General features: G+C 43.4%; 1 protein-coding gene across 1 annotated transcript in view; it reads right to left on the bottom strand.

The window, feature by feature from the left end:
* Positions 1-572, bottom strand: part of RDX (radixin) — a 39703-nt gene extending 39131 nt beyond the window's left edge. Inside the window, exon 1 of the mRNA XM_068670729.1 lies at positions 334-572. The gene's annotated coding sequence lies outside the window, so the exon portion shown is untranslated. The remainder of the gene's footprint in view (positions 1-333) is intronic.
* Between the last annotated feature and the right edge of the window lie 18826 nt (positions 573-19398).

The following is a 19398-nucleotide window of genomic DNA, read 5'->3' on the forward strand; positions in this document are numbered from 1 at the left end:
ACGACAAAACCCAACCAAATCCCACAGAGTTGAAGCCCGAACCCCCTCGCTGCGCCGCCCTCGGGGCGCCCAGCACGAAGCCGCCCGGCAGCCGCACAAAGGCTCGCTCGGGGCCCTCCTGCCCCGGCCGCGGGCCGCGCACAATAGCGAGCAACAGCTGCCCGCAGCCCCCTCCCTGCCTGTGAGGCGAGCCCTCCCCGCTGACGGGACATAAATAACGCAGCGGGGCCGGGGGCGAGCCCCGGGGACCCCCCGCAGCCCCCTCCCGCCGCCTGCGGGGAGCCCGGAGCCGCCTCAGCGCCGCCTCAGCGCCCCCGTCCCGCCTCGCCTCACCTGGGGCCGCGCTCCCCCGGCCGGCGGGGGGGTCTGGGGGCGAGGCGCTGCCGGCTCCGCAGGGCTCAGGGCGCTCGCTGCCCACCCCCGCAGCCCCCGCCCGCCGCTGCGGGGCCGCCCCGGTGCTGCTGGCGGCGCCGCCGGGGACGAGGCGCCGAGCGCGGCGGGCGCTGACAGCTCCGCAATATGGCGGCGGCGGCCGCCGGGCGCATCCCCCTCCTCCTCCCTGCTCCCGCCTCCCCGCCTCTGCCGGGGGGTTCGCGGCTCGGGGCGCAGCGCGCATGCGCGGCGCGGAGGGGGGCGCATGCGCGCGGCGCGCGGGCGAAGCTGCTGCCCGCAGCCGAGCCGCGCCGCTGCCCGCAGTGTGCTGGCGGAGGGGCACGGGGCCGGCGGGGCGCGGTGAGGAGGCGGTGCTGCGGCTCTGAGGCGGTGCTGCGGCTCTGAGGGGGCGGCGGGGAGCCGTGTCCTGCCGCCGCGCTGAGGCGGCGGGGAGGTGCCCCCCGCGGTCCTCGGCCGTCGGGAGGCGTGATACCGCCCCTCGGTGTCGCGGGGGCGTGAGGAGCGTCCTCCCGTAGAAAAAAAATAAATAAATAAAAGTAAAAATGAAATAAAAACTGTTGGCTCGCCCACCTGAAGAGGCGAAACGGATCCCGCGTCCGTGCTGGCGCAGGGCGGTGGGACCCTCACTGCTCCATCACTCCGAGGGGGAAGGGGCCGTGCTGCGGTCACACGTGGCTTCCCCTATTCACACTTAATTTTTTTTCATACGCAAACCCTTCAAAAATCCCTCCACAAACTTCTCTTGGAAGGACGAGGAAACTCTCCCAGTAGATCCTCCCAATCCTGAGGGACGAAGCTGAGGCGGTCCCAGCCCCCCACCCCTCCCACACACACTATGGACTTGCATTTTATTTTATTTTATTTGCAAGTGACTGGAGGTGCGCCCTGAGCGCTGGCAATGCAGCCAGGGAGGCCAAACAGCAAAGGGATCCACTTGAGCTCCCAGCCCTGAGTCATGCAGCTGCTATTAATACACCTCGCCCTCTGGCTGCCTGATAAAGAAGGCAAGGTTGGGGGAAGAACTGGGAGGAATTGCCAATTAATGTCCCTTCAGAAAGAATAATTAGTTTTAGGATGAATTGGAGGTGGGGAAGAAGAGGAGAGAGGCTCGGCAAGCCACAAGGAGTAATACCCCCGTGAATGTGTGGGAGCCGCACTGACTAACTCTTTTTGCATTTGTTTGGACAAAATCTAAAGAACATTCCCATAAACTAGATGACTACATAGTGCAATCTGTGATGAAATTAAGTTTATATAAGACTGAGTATAATTGCTTCTTCTAGAGGCATTTAATGAATTTAATCTGTGATGATTTTATGGATTTTATTGTATATGTCAAATAGGCATTTATTTCTCCCGCAGTCATCACCACAGAACCCAAACATCTCGGTCTATTAAAGATAGATTCAATTTCTTCCCATGGGCTAAAATTTCAATTCCAGCTTTGTTTTTGCTTTCCTGTTCCAATGAAAAAGTGACCGTGGCTAGTTCCACCTGCTCTCTGTTGTTGCTTGTCCTCAAGAACATCCTGGTTTGAAAGAGAAAATTTTGGAGCACATTAAACTTCTCAAGTGTCCTGCAGCCTCTGCAGAAGCATGGTTGGTTCCACTGATCATCGTCAGTATGCAACAAACTCTTCCCCATTCAGGTGGCCTTTTTCTGCATGACAGAGCAAGATCCAAAGGCAATCAATAAAAGCTCTTCCATGGAAAACAAGACCTTAATATCCATTCAATGACCTAAGGGTAGGAACTTTGATTCATACCAGAAATCGTCTATGAATCAGTGCAGTAACAGATAAAAACATCTTCACTTTAGTTGACTGAATTAGAGGCTGGCTCTTCCTCTGACAGAGTCCATCGTGGAGTGGCTCAGGTGTCGGAGTATTGCACTAGGACATGGTTCTGTGCTGATAGCAGGTGTAAAGAAAGTGCCTTTCAATGTGCGCATTATCGTCTTAAGATATGCTTTATCTCTTATAACGGTGCACAAAGAATATTATTCCTCAAAAAAGTCAAGCTAAATAACATTCTTATCTACCTTGTCAACAGTATAATGTGGTTTTATTCTTGCCTTGCTTCCTTAACAAGGTGTAAACTCGCAGTGTGGCTGATAAAGCAGGGCAGCAAAAAGAAAAGTGTAGTTAGTGACCGTACCCATTTTAGCCATGACACTGAAACTACAGAAAGAATTACAGCCAATAAAGAGAGCTTTCAGATATCCATATCAGCTTAAATTGCACAGTTATTGAAGAGGTAGTTATAAAGATAAAGTTAATGATAAGAATACTGTAACTGTTATAAAGATAAAGTTAACGATAAGAATACTGTAACTGCATGATGTAAAAGTTTGTCTTCCAGCAGTAATGCCAACATGCGGCTCTTCATTAAAAAACAGATTTTAAACTTCCACTGCCCTATCTGAGGAATTAATCCTAGAATCGATTGTGACAGTAAAGGTTTCTGAGCCGTGACGGAGAGCATTAGTCAGTGTTAGAAGTTTCTTCTATTAAAGCTAATCGTGCAATCTGAGGGACATTTACTGGACAAGGCGGTTTGGAAAGGAGAACTAAAAAAAAAAAAAAAATCACTGAGAAATTTCCAAATTGTCTTGGCATGTTAAATGTTATGCAATACACCTTTATTTTATCCTGTAATCCAATCAAGAGTTATGCTGTCAGCTCGGATAGAAGCGTAGTTCTGCCCATACCATGCCACTGACATGAGAAGTTATACGTGGATGCAGCCTGCAAGTCTGCAACCCAGCTGCTCTTTCTGAGCATATTTATGCATGTGACTCAATACACACATATTCGTCTATTAATATGTTTACAGAGGCAGACCTTACAGCGCCAAGAATTATTGCAGGGTAGTTTAACTGTTACTAATTGTGCGGTCTAAAACGGAATTGTTTATTCTTTTGTTAATACTTGAATAAATATAATAGGATATGCTGCCTTAATGGACATTAATCACATTTCTTTTTCCAACAAGTGTTGCCTTTTTAAGTCTCTGCTAGAAAAAAAAATGGAATTGAAAGAATTTTGGAGTCATTAGATGAATCCAGTTCATGGATATTTTAAATATTTGGTGAATTTACAGTAAATGTCTGAAGCAATAGGTTTTGTGTCTGTTGTTAAATTTGTCATCTAAAATTAAATTTATCTAATTCCAAAAGTGTGTTGTTAAAATATGAAGTTTCAATAAAAATATAAAGATTCCAGTAACAACACTGAACAATCCAAGTTGCCTTTACTTGAGTGTATTCATATGGCCTGAGCTTTGATCAAGTTCAAAAGGCACAATGTGGTATGTTTCTGGGAAGGATTGCTCCTTTTCCGTTCTGAAATACTGTAGCTAGGCAGAGCACACTTAGGTGTCCTTCAACACCTCGATTCTCTGATTTTCAGCAGCTCCGCAAACATTTATTGCTGATGGCCTCAGCTCCAGGAAGACGTCGAGGAGTCCAGTTCTGGAGATTCCCCTGTACACGTGTTGTGACGAGGGAGGACAGCCTCTGTGTGCTACGAGGAAGAGGGATTCTCTCTCCTCATCAGGGACACACAGAAAACAGGATAAACCAGGACCCCAAAGCCTGATCAAAGCATCTGGGAAACAAAATTCCAGATAATCTGCTACCGAATTGCTATGCTGGCAGCTGGTTTGGTGTCAAACAGTTCTCCCTTTTGTTTTAAGAACCTAGCTGAAAAGGCTTAACCTTTAACATTCACACTGAAACCTGGCTTAACCCTTAGCCTTTACCACCGAAAATCTGCAAGGTTGATTGCAAATGGTTTGTCCTGCAGCCCATTGAGTGCCTCCCAGTGAGACTTCAGGAAAATAGTGCTTCTCTTGAAGACTGCTCCCACCACAAGCAGCCCCATGGCTAGGGCCATGGGTCTCCTGCTGCTGTATCTGAGTAGCCCAAAAGCTTTGCTACCAAACATCTCTCACATATGATGACCTCCTCCACATTTTTCTCTAAGGTATTTAGCCTCTGATGCTGCAGCAAAGAGCAGCACTCTTGCAGTGTCAGCCCATCTCAGGGCCAAATTGTAATACCTATTCTGCTCAAGACTGAAAATAGTGAAATCACTTTTGAAGTATGTTCATTTAAGAGTCTCAGATACAGATCTGAATTCATTTTAAGTGAATCAGTACTTGTATCTCTGTGATAACAATTTGCAAATAATCTAATTTTTTCACACAAAATACAGATTACCCAGTCGTTATTTTTCATCTATTACCTCAGCCACCATTTTTATTTTATGATTATTTTTTTTTTAATAATAGTTGGTAACTGCCCAAAGGGAAATTAACAAATTAAACTGCTTTGCAGCTAAGGCTGGGGCAAGCTGTCTGATTTCTTGTATTCCAGCTGGGACAAATCTGTGCGTGTCACTGCTCCTGTGTCATGTCACCCAAACGTGCCTTTGCTGATACATGAGGTTGTCATCTAGCAGCTGACACTTAGCTGCAGTTCTGCTTCTGGCCACTTAATGTTTTTATCTCATTCATAGTTGTAATTATTATGACAAGTACAAGTTGTTCCGCAGTGACAGTGTTGTTTTTTTAGTGACAGTGTTTATTTTAGCTATCATATGGCTGTGGCTAGGTCTTAGCAGTGGAAATGAAAGCCATTGATAATCCTGGAGATATTAATTTCAGCAAAATAATGTTGAGAATTTATTGTGAAATAAAAGAGGAGGTAAGGCAATAGGCAGAGTTTAAGGCACCAGTCCCAACAACAACTTTTTTTTCTTGGATCTAGTTCTGTGGATGAAAAAAGGGAACGTGATTACCAAGGAATTGGATGCAAGTATTTGAAAGCTTAAAAAAATATACAACTGTTAAAGTAAAAGCAAATGGTTTTGATTTCCACCACCCACCGAGGCACATATAAGCTGTTCTGAGATACAGCCGTACAACTCAGTGAATAAACAAAATCATATTAAAATATAGAGGTTTTTACTAGGAATCAGTCACTGAAGTATTTTTAGGTCCTCCACCCTTCTGATTTTACTGCATTCACTTGCTTCCTTATTAAGAAGCAAAAAGAATCAAGTCTGTAAGAGTTACGAGTTTTCAGCCAAAATACAATCTCGAGACTGTGTCATCTCCTTGCCCTGCCAAACTGGACACATCAAAACCTCAGAATGGAAGTCCCCATTTCCCCTCAGCCCTGTCCAAATAGAGTTGCTAGGACTCCTTTTCTAAAAGGGGAGTTTCCAGGAATGCTTACATATATTTAGAAAAGAAAAATGAAAGCTGTTCCATTTTGTGTTTTCTATGTATGGGATATTATGTCAGTAGCATCACAAAAGGTGGAAAAAATGCCTGCAGAACCAAAGGAGGCACCCCATCACCTCTTCAAGGGGATATTCCACAAAAGTCTCCCCAGCCCACTCTTACTAAGAAAACGTTCTAGTTAGAAGAAAACAGATGGCAATTTTTGCTGCCGTTATTTTCATCTAATTTATATGTAGCCCTTAATCATGAACTTCCACTGGGGAAAAAAAAAAAAAAAGAAAAAAAAGCAATTGCAAAAAAAAAAAATTCCACACCATGAATTTGATGTAAAGTAGCCAGCAAATACAATTCCTTCTTTATTTTACCACTCTGCCTCCCTTGAAATCAGTGGCTTATTTCAGAGTTAATCTGCTTGTACAGAGTAGCAAGCCAGCAGACTTCTGGGCTTCTGAAGGAATTTAAGAACAAAAAGGCTGAGCTAATACTAACAAAAGCATGAGTCATTAAAGCCAGCTACCACTCTATTGCTGAAGTGCGTGTCCCTGCAGATTACTCCTTTTTTCACCTCCCTAGCACAGCAAGTGAGGCGTGTATCAAGGTTCTTCGTTTGCAGAAGCCAGATTAATCTCAGGGCTCTCTCATTAGCACACCTACAAAGATGCAATTTGGAGTCTGTAAGGTGATTTGGCCTTAAGAGGGCATGTGCTCTTGCAGCAGGTATCATGTTCCAATTTAATGTTATCAGAAGAAATCATCCTCGACTAAAGTTCAGCAAAGAGAACCATAAGGAAGGAAAGAGAAAGCTTCTCATACCTTTAAAAGCTGTTTCATTTTGCCATGTGTGAAGAAGGGCTGAAAAACTTAGCTGTATTTACTTGCTTTTAGGAGAAATACCGAAAGATACAGGCTATGGCTATCCTTAAGGAATGCTGGTAGTTGAAGAGCCAGGTGAGTTAGGATGTTACAAGGGTACCAAAGCAATGAACGAGGATAAAATTGAAATGAGAAATGCATTTTAGACTCCTTTAATGTCTTCCTATTATAGGTCATTCATGAAGTTTAGAGGTGAAGAGAGAATGAAAGGGTGGAACATAAGGACAGATTTGGGACTTCAGATGCTGCTGAAATTAAAATTATAAAAACAAGTATGTTGCTCCATGATCTTCCTAAACAAAGCATGCTTCTGCTTGCTCCCACTTAAACACCCAAGAGGAGGGTTACGCTGGTTGCCCTGCTGATGGCTCATCATCGGAATTTCTTCTACGTGGAGCCAGTCAAAAAAAAAAGTCAAAAAAATGCTGAAACTTTGCATGAAGGTGGAGGTTTGCTAAATTGAACGTCTGCCCCTTCTCACTTCTTTACATCATTTCCTATCACATAAGTAAAGTTGAGCATTTTTTTCCTCATTGCTGCAGCTGGGCCCTGCAGACCTTGTTTCTGTGGTCAGTCTATGACAGACAGGAGGAAGTCCATCTATGCTGAGGTACAGGGAGCACAATGGCAAATGAAGTTTACACAAGGTAGAGATGGTAAAAATGACTTAATCTTGCACGTTATGTGGTAACAATTTTGTTTCCAGAAAAAAGGCTCTAGGTCATCCTGCTTGAGCAGGGCACAGTAGAAGATGACCTCCAGAGATCCCTTCCAACCTCAATCATTCCGTGATTCTGCAAAAAAAAACCCACAGCTATCAATTTAAGCAGTACAATATGTGCCTATAATCAACAAAATGTTCAACTGATAGATGTACGAATATCCAACCTGAGATGAAATATTGCATGCAGATCTGATCATTGGTGGTGGCTTAACCTAGGTGAGCCGCCAGATGCGTACCAAGCTGCTCCCACTCCTCCTCCTTGACAGAACAGGAGCCTAAAAGACTACAGAATTAAGAAGACATTTGGAGATGGTGAAAGGTCATAAAAAAAAAAAAAAAAAAAAAAAAAAAAAAGGCAAAAAGGCATCTGATTGAATTAGAACTTTTTGCCTAAGAAATGTAATAAATGAGATTCAAACATGTAAGCCTGAGGCTTAGGAGGGAAAACAAACAAACAAACAAACAAACAAAAAATAGCACTGTATAGTAGTGGAAAGCCAAGAGGGGTTGAGTGCTCTGCTGTCATCTTTTGCATAGAAAAGGAGCTGAACAGCAATGGGCAGGCTTGAAACCTTCTATTTGTAGTTTGTGCTTTGTTCTATTCTAGTCAAGAAGTCAGCCACCAAGAAAAAAATGTTATAAAGTTGAAAAAGTGATGTAATTGCAGTAACATGTGAAAAGCCTGGGCAAACTCATTAGGCATAAATGTGCTCGGGGTTAGCAGTCACCCTGTTCTAAAACCACACTTTCAGCCTGTGGATGCAGAAAGTCCTCAAAAAGGAACAGAAAGCTCTGAGAAAAAATCTTCCTTGGGCAACAAAGATTGTTTGTCTTCATACGTGATCTCCTGTGGAAAAGCACACGATCACTGATGAGTGACTAACAAAAAGGAATAGCTGGTAGGATGAAAGGGCAGCAGGTGACGGGGAGCAACTAACTGAAATGGCACGGTGACATTTCGACATACAGCAGCCTAAACTGAGGTAGGTGGTAAATCCACAGGACTTGACACAAAGTACCAGCAAATAAAGTATTACCTAAGGGGGTAAATAGCTGCCACCTGCCCTAAGAAACCAGAGCACATCTCTAAATTACTACTGTGCTTTAAGAAAGAGTAGTTGCTGTCCCATTTCTCTTCCTTTACTTCCCTCGTTTCAAAGCTCTGTCATGTTAAGCCATTGGATTCGCTAATATAAATGGTATTGCTTCGGTCCCTTTTTAGTAAATAATCCCTAGAAATTCTGGATCAAGATCTAGTGAAATGCTGGCAAACATAAAAATAGAATAGAGAACATGTTCATGAGCTTTCATATCCTTAGTCTTGTAATACAAGAGGAGGCAGATCATGAAGTTGAAAAGTAGTGTATTTGAAACCAAGTGTTATCTTTTCATCAGAGAACAAAATGGACTGAAAATCACTGCTCCGGGATGTTACTGAAGTGAAAACACACAGCAAGCATCTAAGAGGGAGTGCAATACTTTCTTGTCCTGAATTATTGCATTTCTGGATATTTTTGTTATTTATATGCGGTATTGAAAGAGAAAGCCAGCTTGAAACACAAGTTAGTAATTAAGTTCAATTCTCCATCACCACACTTCTGCTGACAATATTTTTGGGTTTGTTTTATTTTTGTATCTTCTCAGCAGCACTGGGAAACAACAACGGTTAGATGTACACAATCGGGCTAAATTAACATAATGCAGTATGGCACGTTATATGCTCCAATGAGCTCAACATTGTCTGAGAAATAAAACTAGGTTTAGCCCACAGAGAGAGCATGTCAGTGATCAAACTCTACATGCCTTGAGGAAAAACGGGGAAGAATCTCTAAGGTTTAATTCTATAAAGCAAGGTTGCAAAGCGACTACTGAAGTGCACATAATTGCTCCAAACTCTCTCTTTCTGAAAGGTCAGTTCTTAGTTCCCTTTAGGAGAACGTAAGAAATACAAGTTACACAACTGTTCAGAAAATCCTTAATTTGGGTAGAAAGTTCTTCTACACAATTCGGGCTTTGGGAAAATTCATTTAGGCAGAAACTCATTTCAGGTGTTACTGTACAACAGTTAGGGCTCAGAAAACCTTGTTCCCAAATGCAACAGACCATGAAAATGTTGAGTTCGATTCCTATTTGCAGCTCTGCTTACCAATTAAAATTTGTATGTTAAAATGCAATCGCCAACTGTTAAGATCCTCGAAAGTACTACCATTCTTCATGGAAGGCTCTGCCACAGTACCATCCAAGATTATTAAAACTTCTCTGTATTTACAAAGGCTGTTTTTAATATTCATTCTCTCACGTACACCAAATTATGATGGCAGTAAGTTCCGCTATACAGCTCTCTGTGGAAGAACAGAATCCAGCTTTTAAGGTAACTTGCTCATTTTTCAATAGTAGCCTAGTCACGCTCCTCCTGCTAATGGTAGCAGAGCAGAACATAACATTTCTACTTAAGTGTCTTTTTCATTAGTAATTTTATGGTCATGCTGAAACACCACATCCTGCAAGACATAGTACTCACACTGTAAAACTCAGCAACAGAGGCTGTTAAGGTGATTTTACAAGGAAAATGAAGATATGCCCAAAGCCTGCACAGAGGCTTTTAATCCAGACATTGCAAGTAAAGCCAGCAGTCATCCTGTCACTGAGATGGAGGTGAGTTCTGTGTTCAATTTTCACCGTGCCACATGGGCATAACCTAACTTCTCGCCTTTTCTATTTGGAGTGGCTTTGAAATGGCAGAACAGCTCTGCTGTTGTCTCTGCTTGAGCTCGTGCCACTGCTGCTAGTGCAGTTGCATAGCTGAGAACCGCTCCTGGAATTTTTCATCAAGACACGACCCTTCAGAATAATTCTATATAAAGGGTTCAGACCTTCTTCTAGGTGTTAGTATAACCAGATATCATTTGCTTCTCACAACATTTTCACCCCCCCCCCCCCCCCCCCCCCCCCCCCGGAAGGGACTTTTAATTGCCAACAGTTTTCCTTATCAGTTGAAGGTATCCAAACTGCTAAATTGTACATAAATATAATCAGCAATCGGTCTCAAAAATATTTGTGTAGTACCTGAAGTAATCCCTTACTCAAAGGTTAACTACTTTCTACTGCAGTAAGTTAAAATGACAGCAAAGCTAGTCTCACAAGACCTACAAGCCTCACTAGCAGTCCTGATGTATTTGAAGGACTGTTCATACGCGTTTTGGTTTGCAGAAAAACCCACCTGGATTTTTCCATATTCAGTGAAATCTAAACCACTGGACTTGTATTCTTCCCATACGGTGTGCAAAGCCACTGACAGATCTGTAGGACAAGAAAGATAAATAAATCATCAAATTAAGCAAGATAGATTACAACATATCATTTGCCCTAAACTAAGCTGGCACTATTATGCTTCTTTACACAAGATGGAAGAGCTCTAGCAAAAAGTGCAGAACATAGGATTTCTTCCAGAATATTTTCTTGCAAAGCAGAAGATGCACCGGAGGCAGAGATGAGGATGTGGGGAGTTGTGGGTTCGTGTGGGCTGAGTGAGCGTACCTCAGCTGCTTCCTGGCGGCTGCTCGGCACGCTTCCTCTGGAACAGATTCACTCTGTCAGGCGTAAACCCGGTGGAGCACGGGGATCCGAGAGGAAGCAAACACACCCCCGGGGTTAGCTCACAGCAGGCACGGCTCAGTCATGGGTACCAGGCTGCATCGGCGTGGGACAGGCTGCCGTGGGCTGCCTGCGAGCCTTTCTGCAGCTGGCACACGAGAGATGGGCCACAGGTTGAGCCCTGGTGTATAGGGGGTGCTCTCCTACCTGCTGTCTTCTCTGTACTTATACTAAAATATAACACACCCAAATAAAAGCACGGAATTCAGCATCATTGTCTTTGAACCTGAGTATTTTTCCATCAGTAAAATTTGAGTGTTTTGTAATAACACATGTAAAACTGCATTTTTGCTTCAGCTTTCTGAGGACATTGTGGTTTTCTATGCAGTGGGATTAATCTTTCAAACAAAACTCTTGATATGTTTGCAGTGCTGGAGATTTCAGCCTTTCGTACACACCCTTTAACCCATTAACCCAGCATCGATAGATATAAAAGGGAACAAGTTCAGCCTAGTTAGTTGGCTGTCCCAGCTAACAAATGGCAGGTTCTACGGGCAGGCTGGCCTGCGATGACTGCAACAGTGCTGGCTCAGGAAATACCTCCCCTCTGCTACACAGCTAGCAATTGCTAGAAAAGCATTTGCTTCTCCATTATAGAGCTGAACAGTTCAAGCTTCTTCCATCTCAGGAAGCCACCAGCCCACACATAAAAGCTATCGAGTGCAGCAAACACCTGGCTGAAATCTCAGCTGCCGGCCAGTCGGTGAGAGCAGGACGGTACAACACAATTTTAAAAGACATTTGATTTTTAAGGGATTACTAAAAGCATCATGCTTAATCACATAGGGTATAAACCCTGGTGCTAGATGATCCTTTACTCGTCTTTGCACAGGGTTTCTGCATCGTGGTGGTGAGCCTGGCTTTGCGTGGTGTACTGCAGCAAGGACTCCACCAGCTCCACAGCTGTGCCCGTTTAAAACAAAGAATTTGGCCTATTTAAAAACCCAAGTGCTGCCCGATTCCATTACCCGTGCTCGTATACAGAAAACAGAAGTGTGTTAAAAAGTAATAGGGCAGAGAGCTACCTCAGCAGTTGGGTACCGCCATGGGTTACTAACTCCAACGCTGTGCCAGCACTTTGGCCGAGGGCCCTAAAAGCAGCGCAGGAGAAACCTCCTATGCAATATATATGCCCCAGCCTTGAAACAAGAGCTGCCTGGCAGAGGCAGTGCAGTACATTGGAAGCATTGTTTTATTGCTGCCTTGCTGCTGGGATCGCTGAGCGCTCCCGAAAACCGCCTGGCGCTGTTGCTGCTCTGCTCCAGTGGGACGCGGGCTGCTGCGGGGGGTGGCCGCACGCTGCCTCTGCTCGCTGCAGAGCAGCAGCTCGAGCAAATGCTAAAGGACTGGAAATAGCAGTTAATAAAGGAATGGAAATATCAGATGAGTTCCCTCAAAGCAACCAAGTCTGCAGTGGTCGGGTTGCTGCCAGCTAAGCTAGCGCAATTTAAAGTAAAGCCGAATTTCTGCACCGGCGAGCGTGTCGGATGCACCAAACCCATGCAGGAGCAGCCCCCTGCAGCCCCAGCTGGGCTTTGGGGCGCTTTGTTCATTTCCTGTGCTGAAGGGTTCCTGATTGCACACAGCAATCTTGGATTACAAAGGAGCACAGGCTCCATCTCGACTTGTTTTAAGTGCTGCCAAGAAAAAAAGGGGACTTGGGTAAAGCCCAAGCTAGCCAAGCGCAGAATTGCCAAACCGAGGCTTTCAATAAATCAGCTCTCAGAAAGTCATGAGACTGGCATTAAAAAAGAAACAAACACACTCATGAGCCTTTAATAATAGTTTGGGGCTCTCTTTATTTCTTTTCTGTGTTCTTATATTTAGGTTTCTCTTCCAACCTAGGAAAAGATCAGATTTTAGATTTTACATTCTCAGCTGCTGATCACCTGATTTTGAAATGATGAAAAGAAGGCTTTGGTTAAAATATTACAAAAAATATAAAATTTAGCAGCTTTAAAAATACTTCTGTTCACATTCTGAATATGATAAACATGCTCCTAGGGTGCCAGAGAGGGTCATTGTTTTCAGTCACACTGGTGGAGGCAAAACATAACTGCTAAGCTTATTACAAACTACAAGCTGTGCAGTGCCAGATGTGTGAGTACCGATTGGTAAGTCTGTCACTGTTTTTTAAATTATTTTTAATATATAACAGGTGTGATCATTTACATGCATAAATGTTTGCAGCATCTTTTCCATGTGTACATAACTCTATCTATTTGGAAAGGTCTCTTACACAACTGCTTATGTATATGTTACGAGGCAGAGCCCCTGTATTGCTTTATACACTGATTCACATTTTTATTTTCAGACACTAATTATGTCTTCCAATGAAAGTGAACAGCAGCAACAAGATTTATTTGAATTTAAAGCTTTGGATCAGAGAACGTTTGTGACACCTGCACATTTTATTACTTCATGTTCTTGCCAGCTCTCCACGTTCCCAGTTTTGCTCGTTAGAAATCTCTCCATTTCCTACTCTGGATGCAAAGTCATATGAAAACTTTCTCCTCCCTTCACTACTGCTGTGTTCAGTGGTGTGAGCACGGTGGAGCCGTAGCTTGCTGTGCCTCCTGGTGGCCACACAAACCTCCTGCCTTAACGCACTGCCCTCGTACACTAGACTTTCTGCAAGAATCTTACACTAAACTCTTTCTCTTGCATAATTTATCTGCTTCTCTTTACGAACTGATAGTCTACCATTAAATATGAACTCATTCCTTCCTATCAGGCTACCCGAGGATGCATTTTTCAAAGGTAGTAAAGAGGAGGACCTCATACTTTTCTCACTTCACTTGCAAGTGGCAGTACAGCAGGGTTTGCAGAATCTACAGCAATCAACATCTTTGCTTAATGGAGAGATTTTGCTTCCCCTTTGTTGCATGTGTTTTTGAGAAACATCTGTAAGGACTGGGAAGAGAGTAAAAATATATTACTGATAATTCATGTCAGCATTATCCAGAGAAGAGAATTGGGCACCAATAGGCAACAGGGGTATCTGTCCGTATAATTCATTGTCAACATGAACCTCGTGCAGTCAGAAAATGTCTTTCTTGTTTAACTGGAGCCTCTAATTACAGTCTAACTACTACCAGGAGTTGGGACATGGGTAGCAATGAAAACATTGCCCAAATTCCTTAGGGAAGGTCTGGTGGATTTTGTTCCTCAGCTCCTGTCCTTCAGTGAGAAATCTGCAGCCACAGCTTCAGGGCATTATATGCCAGAAAATTAGGAAGGAGTCAGACCAAAGAAATGTCCAAAGGTGCCTCAAGCCCAGTATTTTGCCTCCAGCAACTGAGAAAATCGACACCTGGGAATGAATGTGAGAATGAAGCAAGCACAGATTTTCCCTCAGCGTTTCCCCAGCTTCCACCAATGTGCACATCAAGGATTGCAGACGTGTTAGACACTGTGTTCTTATATTTATCAGCCTGCAGTGGATTTCACTTTCATGAACTCGTACAGTTGTATTTTGAGCACACGTTAAGATACCATATTGAAGGAGACAAACCTTCACATCGGTAAAAGTTACCGCCCTGCTGGCTATGACTATGATGGCAAATTCTGCTTTGTTTTGAAAATTTCATGTTAAGCTGTCCACCACTTTCTCAACTTATCATAGGGAAGAGCTATTGCTATGAAATGTTAGGGATAACATGAAGCAGAAGAATTTCAGAAAATCAGAAGAGTAAGAAAAGCTTTCCTGTGAAAAACTTACATATTTTCCTAATGAACAGGATCAAGAGTTCCAGAAAAATAACTTTAAAGTCCCCTGGGCAGAGATGGAAATTGTCACAGGTTTTGCAGTCTCGTGTGTACGACAGATCCATGGCTTTGGAACAACCAATTATTACCAGTTTAGCTGAATTCCAGGGCGGTAATTCACCCCCTTGTCACAGGACAGACCCACCTCCTCAGCTGTCCTCTCTGAGTGGATTCCCAGAGCTCCACCTCTCCGGATGACAAACTCCAAACATTTTTATCTCTTTCCCACTGTTTCAGGTGCTGTACTGAAATCATTGAAGACAAAGCAATTGGAAGCAAAACACTCTCCTGCCCTGCTGCGCTGCAGTTATCGGATCCTCACCAACGGTGCCAAAATTCTCACATCCAAATCACCTTTTCACTGCAGAATTGCTTGGCAGCTACACACAGAATGTGATGCTGCTCTGATTATCCGCCTTTCACAGAAAAGCTTAAAAACCACTTTCATTCCCCAAATAAAAACAACCACCTCATGTACATTTTACCTCTCCATTTATCCCTCCTCCGCTGCTGACAGCTCCTGCACATTCCTGCCTTCCTCAAGTTAGATCAAGGTCTCTAGTGCTGAAGTGCCAGGGGCAGGTGGAGAGAAAGACCTTGATCATTTGTATGGTCTTAGAACTAGAAAAATCAAGTTGAATAAATGTCATAGTTGAGAAAAAATAAATAAATTAGAAAATGATATTGTGTCAGCAGCTCACAGGATTACTCCCACCCCCAGTCACATGCAAGTTGCCAAGATGAAATGATATGGCCTTATCCTCCTGTTTGTTTTTTTGTTTGTTTTTTTTTGTTTTGTTTTGTTTTGTTTTTGCTTGTTTGTTTGTGAGGGCTTAGTTATACTGAATAAACCTCTTGTGATCAAGGAGCATCCGTAGCCGGAGGACTGACCTGGAAGAGTGATGCCAGAAACCAGAGCAGGGAGTCCCAGGGTGTCACTAAGGACACTGCCCCAGATCAGAGTTTGTGGATGAGATGGTTCTGCCCCCGTGACAGTTAACAGGAGGCAATCACAAAAGGAAAGCTCCACACAGACTATGGATCCTCTCCTTTCCTTGGATCTCCTCAAGTGATTCAACTGAAAGGGATAATTTGACTCCAATAACATTTTTCTTCCAATTAAATCCAGGTTAAAATACATTCACACAGAACTTCAATAATGACCAGAAAAGATCATCAGACAGCAAAGTCACATTACTTGGTAGATTTCTTTTTATTTGTTTTAAAAATCTCCTCAAAACAGCTGGAGCTACGTTCTGGAGATACACCTTCATGCCATGTCTCTTGTAGATAGAAAACCAGGAGTCACAGAGGTCATCCTTAGTAACTTATAGAGAATATGTGCTGAGCATCTGTGTACATACATACCTGAACCTTGGGATTTTATGCCAGATAGAAGAATATGTGATACCATTCACCGGCAGCATAGAGCTGTAACTGCAGCTCTCAGAATAAACCTTGTTTTGCACAAGGGGGCTGTAAGCTGATTGATGGAAATGAAACGGTTGGAAACAGCTTACTTTTTTTTTTTTCCTATGTTGTTTTAAGCATAGATCACCTCTACGAACCCACTCCACACCTGTCTGAGTGGACACTAAACAGCAAAATGGAGGGAGAGACAGGGAGGAGCAGGACTATAGCATCTCCACCCCAAATTCCTATGAACTGCCATGGGACTACACCCCTTTGCCTTGGTGATGAAGCTGAGGACAGAGCACTGTGTGAATACACGTGGATTATTTTGCAGAAACTGTTTGCCATCTAGTGGTTTGTCAGCCTCCCGCAAATAGAAATTTAAAAAATAGTAAAGAACTGGAGGTCATAATGGTGAAAAAAAATACATATTTCCCAATATGCTTGAACCTATAAAAACACATAGGAAAGATGAAGCTCCTATTGCAAAATGTTTGCCATTAGAAGGAACATATTGTGGAGACAAGCCAGGAAAACTTGCACACAAGCAATGTGAGATTCCAGGAGATGTCAGGTATACACCGTTAAAAATTATTGTCTTTTATTTCAGTCTGCTACTTTCCATCCAGGAGTCCTGACATAATTTGCTGCACCACTTTGTCCAAGCTTGCCCACCCAAAAGCGTGCATTATATAGAAACCAGGAAGGAAATAAAGGAAAAAAAAAAAGGAAGGAGGGTAGGGGGCTGGCAGGGAGCTGGCAGCTCTGCAGGGAATCTGGGCATGATACCAACGCAACAGGAGCAGTCACCTCATGGCCAAGGAGCCAGGATGTGGAGCAGCAAACCAGGGTCAGGACTGGGCTAGGAGACAGTGGTCAGGATCAGATGGAAATACAGCTGCACGAAAGGCCAGCACAAAGCCTCAGCTTAAAAGTGGCTCCCAAGGGAAAGGAGGGGCAGCCCCTCGCTTCTGGCTTTTTTCACAACAGCTCTTATCAGTGGAGGAGCTGACCTTGGACTCTGCCGATGAAACTTCTCCACGGGGTAATGCACTCCGGGCAATGGCAGTGCGAGGGCTGCAAATGAGCTGTGGAATGTGCTGAACATGGGGGTAGAGTAGGTTCCTGGAAATGGGCTTATTCATGAAAAGGACATATGAATGAAAATCCCACATGAAAGGAGATTAAAGCAAAGTCCAGAGTGTCCTGTGTTCAGTTTGGGGGAATCAAGAACTCTTGCTGTTAACTGTGGCTTCATTAGTGAGAAGCAACAATCTGGTTGCTTCAATCTAACTGTTTGCCCGTGTTTAACACGGGTGAATTCAAACTAGCGTATGCATAAATGACTCAGCGGAAGAACCAGGAGAATTACACAAGAGGTTTCTGCCTTGTGAAAGTGGACTCATAAAAACAGAGCCTAAATAAAAGGGCTGGAGGGGGTACGACAAATAGTGGGGTGAACATCAAAAAGAACAGAAAACATTAAACTCGTGGGCAGCACTGGCCAAGGAAAAATAAGTATCAATTATCCTATACTAAAAATTAAATTGATAAAATGAACTATCTGAAATAATTGGGCTCTCTACCCTTCCAAGGAGTGAAATTTCTGTACCTTTTTTTGTCAGTGAGGTTAATACCACCAAAAAAGCTTTAAGAAACAGATAAATAGTTTACATTTAGTGACTTGAATTGCATGTGACAGCAAAGGTTTAAATTGAAAGGTCCAGAGGGTCCCTTTCAGTTTTATTTCCTGCATTAACCATTAATTTATGATGAGCAGCCTTCTGGTTAAAGTCAGACTAGATTATCTGATGCACTCTTTTGACCATACAATATTAGAAATCCACATAACGCTGAAGTATTTAGCTATATACTGCCTTACATATATGCATATATGATTCGATGCTGACCTGACAATGCTGAAATAAACTATATACTTTGCAGCCACATTCTTTGGTGTTGCAAAAGAGAGAAACCTAATGAAACAGAGCTCTGCATGGGTGAGAGGATACCAGCGTACAAACTGAGGATCTGGCCTCCTGCTGTTTATTTCAGTGACTGTTCTATGACATGTTCCAGTATGCTGACTGTATTTATGTAAATGTATGATTTAATAAATATATACTGTGCATTGGTTTCAGTTATATTTAACAAATGTCACTCTATGAAAAGAGTATTTGAACAAATGCAATTACTTTGCTAGTAATCAAAGAACAACTGAAAGGGATTCTGCTTGTATGACACAGTCATAACCCAGCTGGCTTCAGTTACTTGGAGCCTCCGTGACAGTTATTACAGAAATTGCCTACAAAAAAAAAAAAAAGGTCCTCTACCTGCCAGCTGAAATGTAGAGATACACTATGCATCTAAGTAACACTTCTAAAATCCCATCTTAAAGGTAAATGGGGACAGACGAATATTTGTTTTATAGAAAGAATACTAGATTATAAAGGATAACAACAATAAATAAATTTTCCAGAAAACTGGCACATTTAAGTCACTTGGTTTATGGACAGAAAGTTTGGTGGCTCTTTACCTTTCCACCACAACCTTCTCCTTTACTTAAAGAAAATACACCAGTGTAAATTAGATTGTATAATGCCATCTCCCTCACTGATCTTACTCTGATGCAACAAAAATATACTCCTGAAATCCTAAGGCATCAGGAAGAATCCCGTGTACCTAAGAGCACTAGAAGTAAACAATTCTTCCTTTTCCCCATTTATTTCCACTCCTGTTTGAAAACATTATTTCAAAGTAAATACCGTATTTTTTCATTTTTTCACTCTCCAATCTAAGTATGTTAGGATGATCTACATAACAACATAATCAGATCTTGTAGGCTGATGTGTATATTGCGGGGAGATGACTTAGGTCTACGCGTGGTCTGTGCAGCTGAGGAAATCTCAAAATTTCTATACTGATATTTGAGCTCTCCTCCTGCTAAAACCTCTGATATCTTTGCTGTCCCTTTGCTGCTGGCTGGGATTTAGAAGTTGATCTTCTGACAGAAGAAATAGAAGTGAGAACCTGGGAACTTCTCTGTGATCCTGTGTGGCCAGCACAGGGGACAGCTGAGACCTCTGAGCCGCCACCACCACCACCACCACCACCACCTCCCTGCCCACAGATCCTAATCCACCACACATCAGGCTTCAAAAAACACCACTGCGGATTTATTAACAACTCCTTGTGCCAGTAGTGCCTCGAAATCCCCCCAGCCGGAGCCGGGGAGGGCAGGAGGAGACCCCGGTCCCTGAGGGACCACCCTCAGGGGGCGGCCGCTGCACCGAGCGCCGCCCGGCGCCATCACGGCGCGGGGCC

Source organism: Anas acuta, chromosome 1, assembly GCF_963932015.1.
Source record: "Anas acuta chromosome 1, bAnaAcu1.1, whole genome shotgun sequence".
Taxonomy (NCBI): Eukaryota; Metazoa; Chordata; class Aves; order Anseriformes; family Anatidae; genus Anas; species Anas acuta.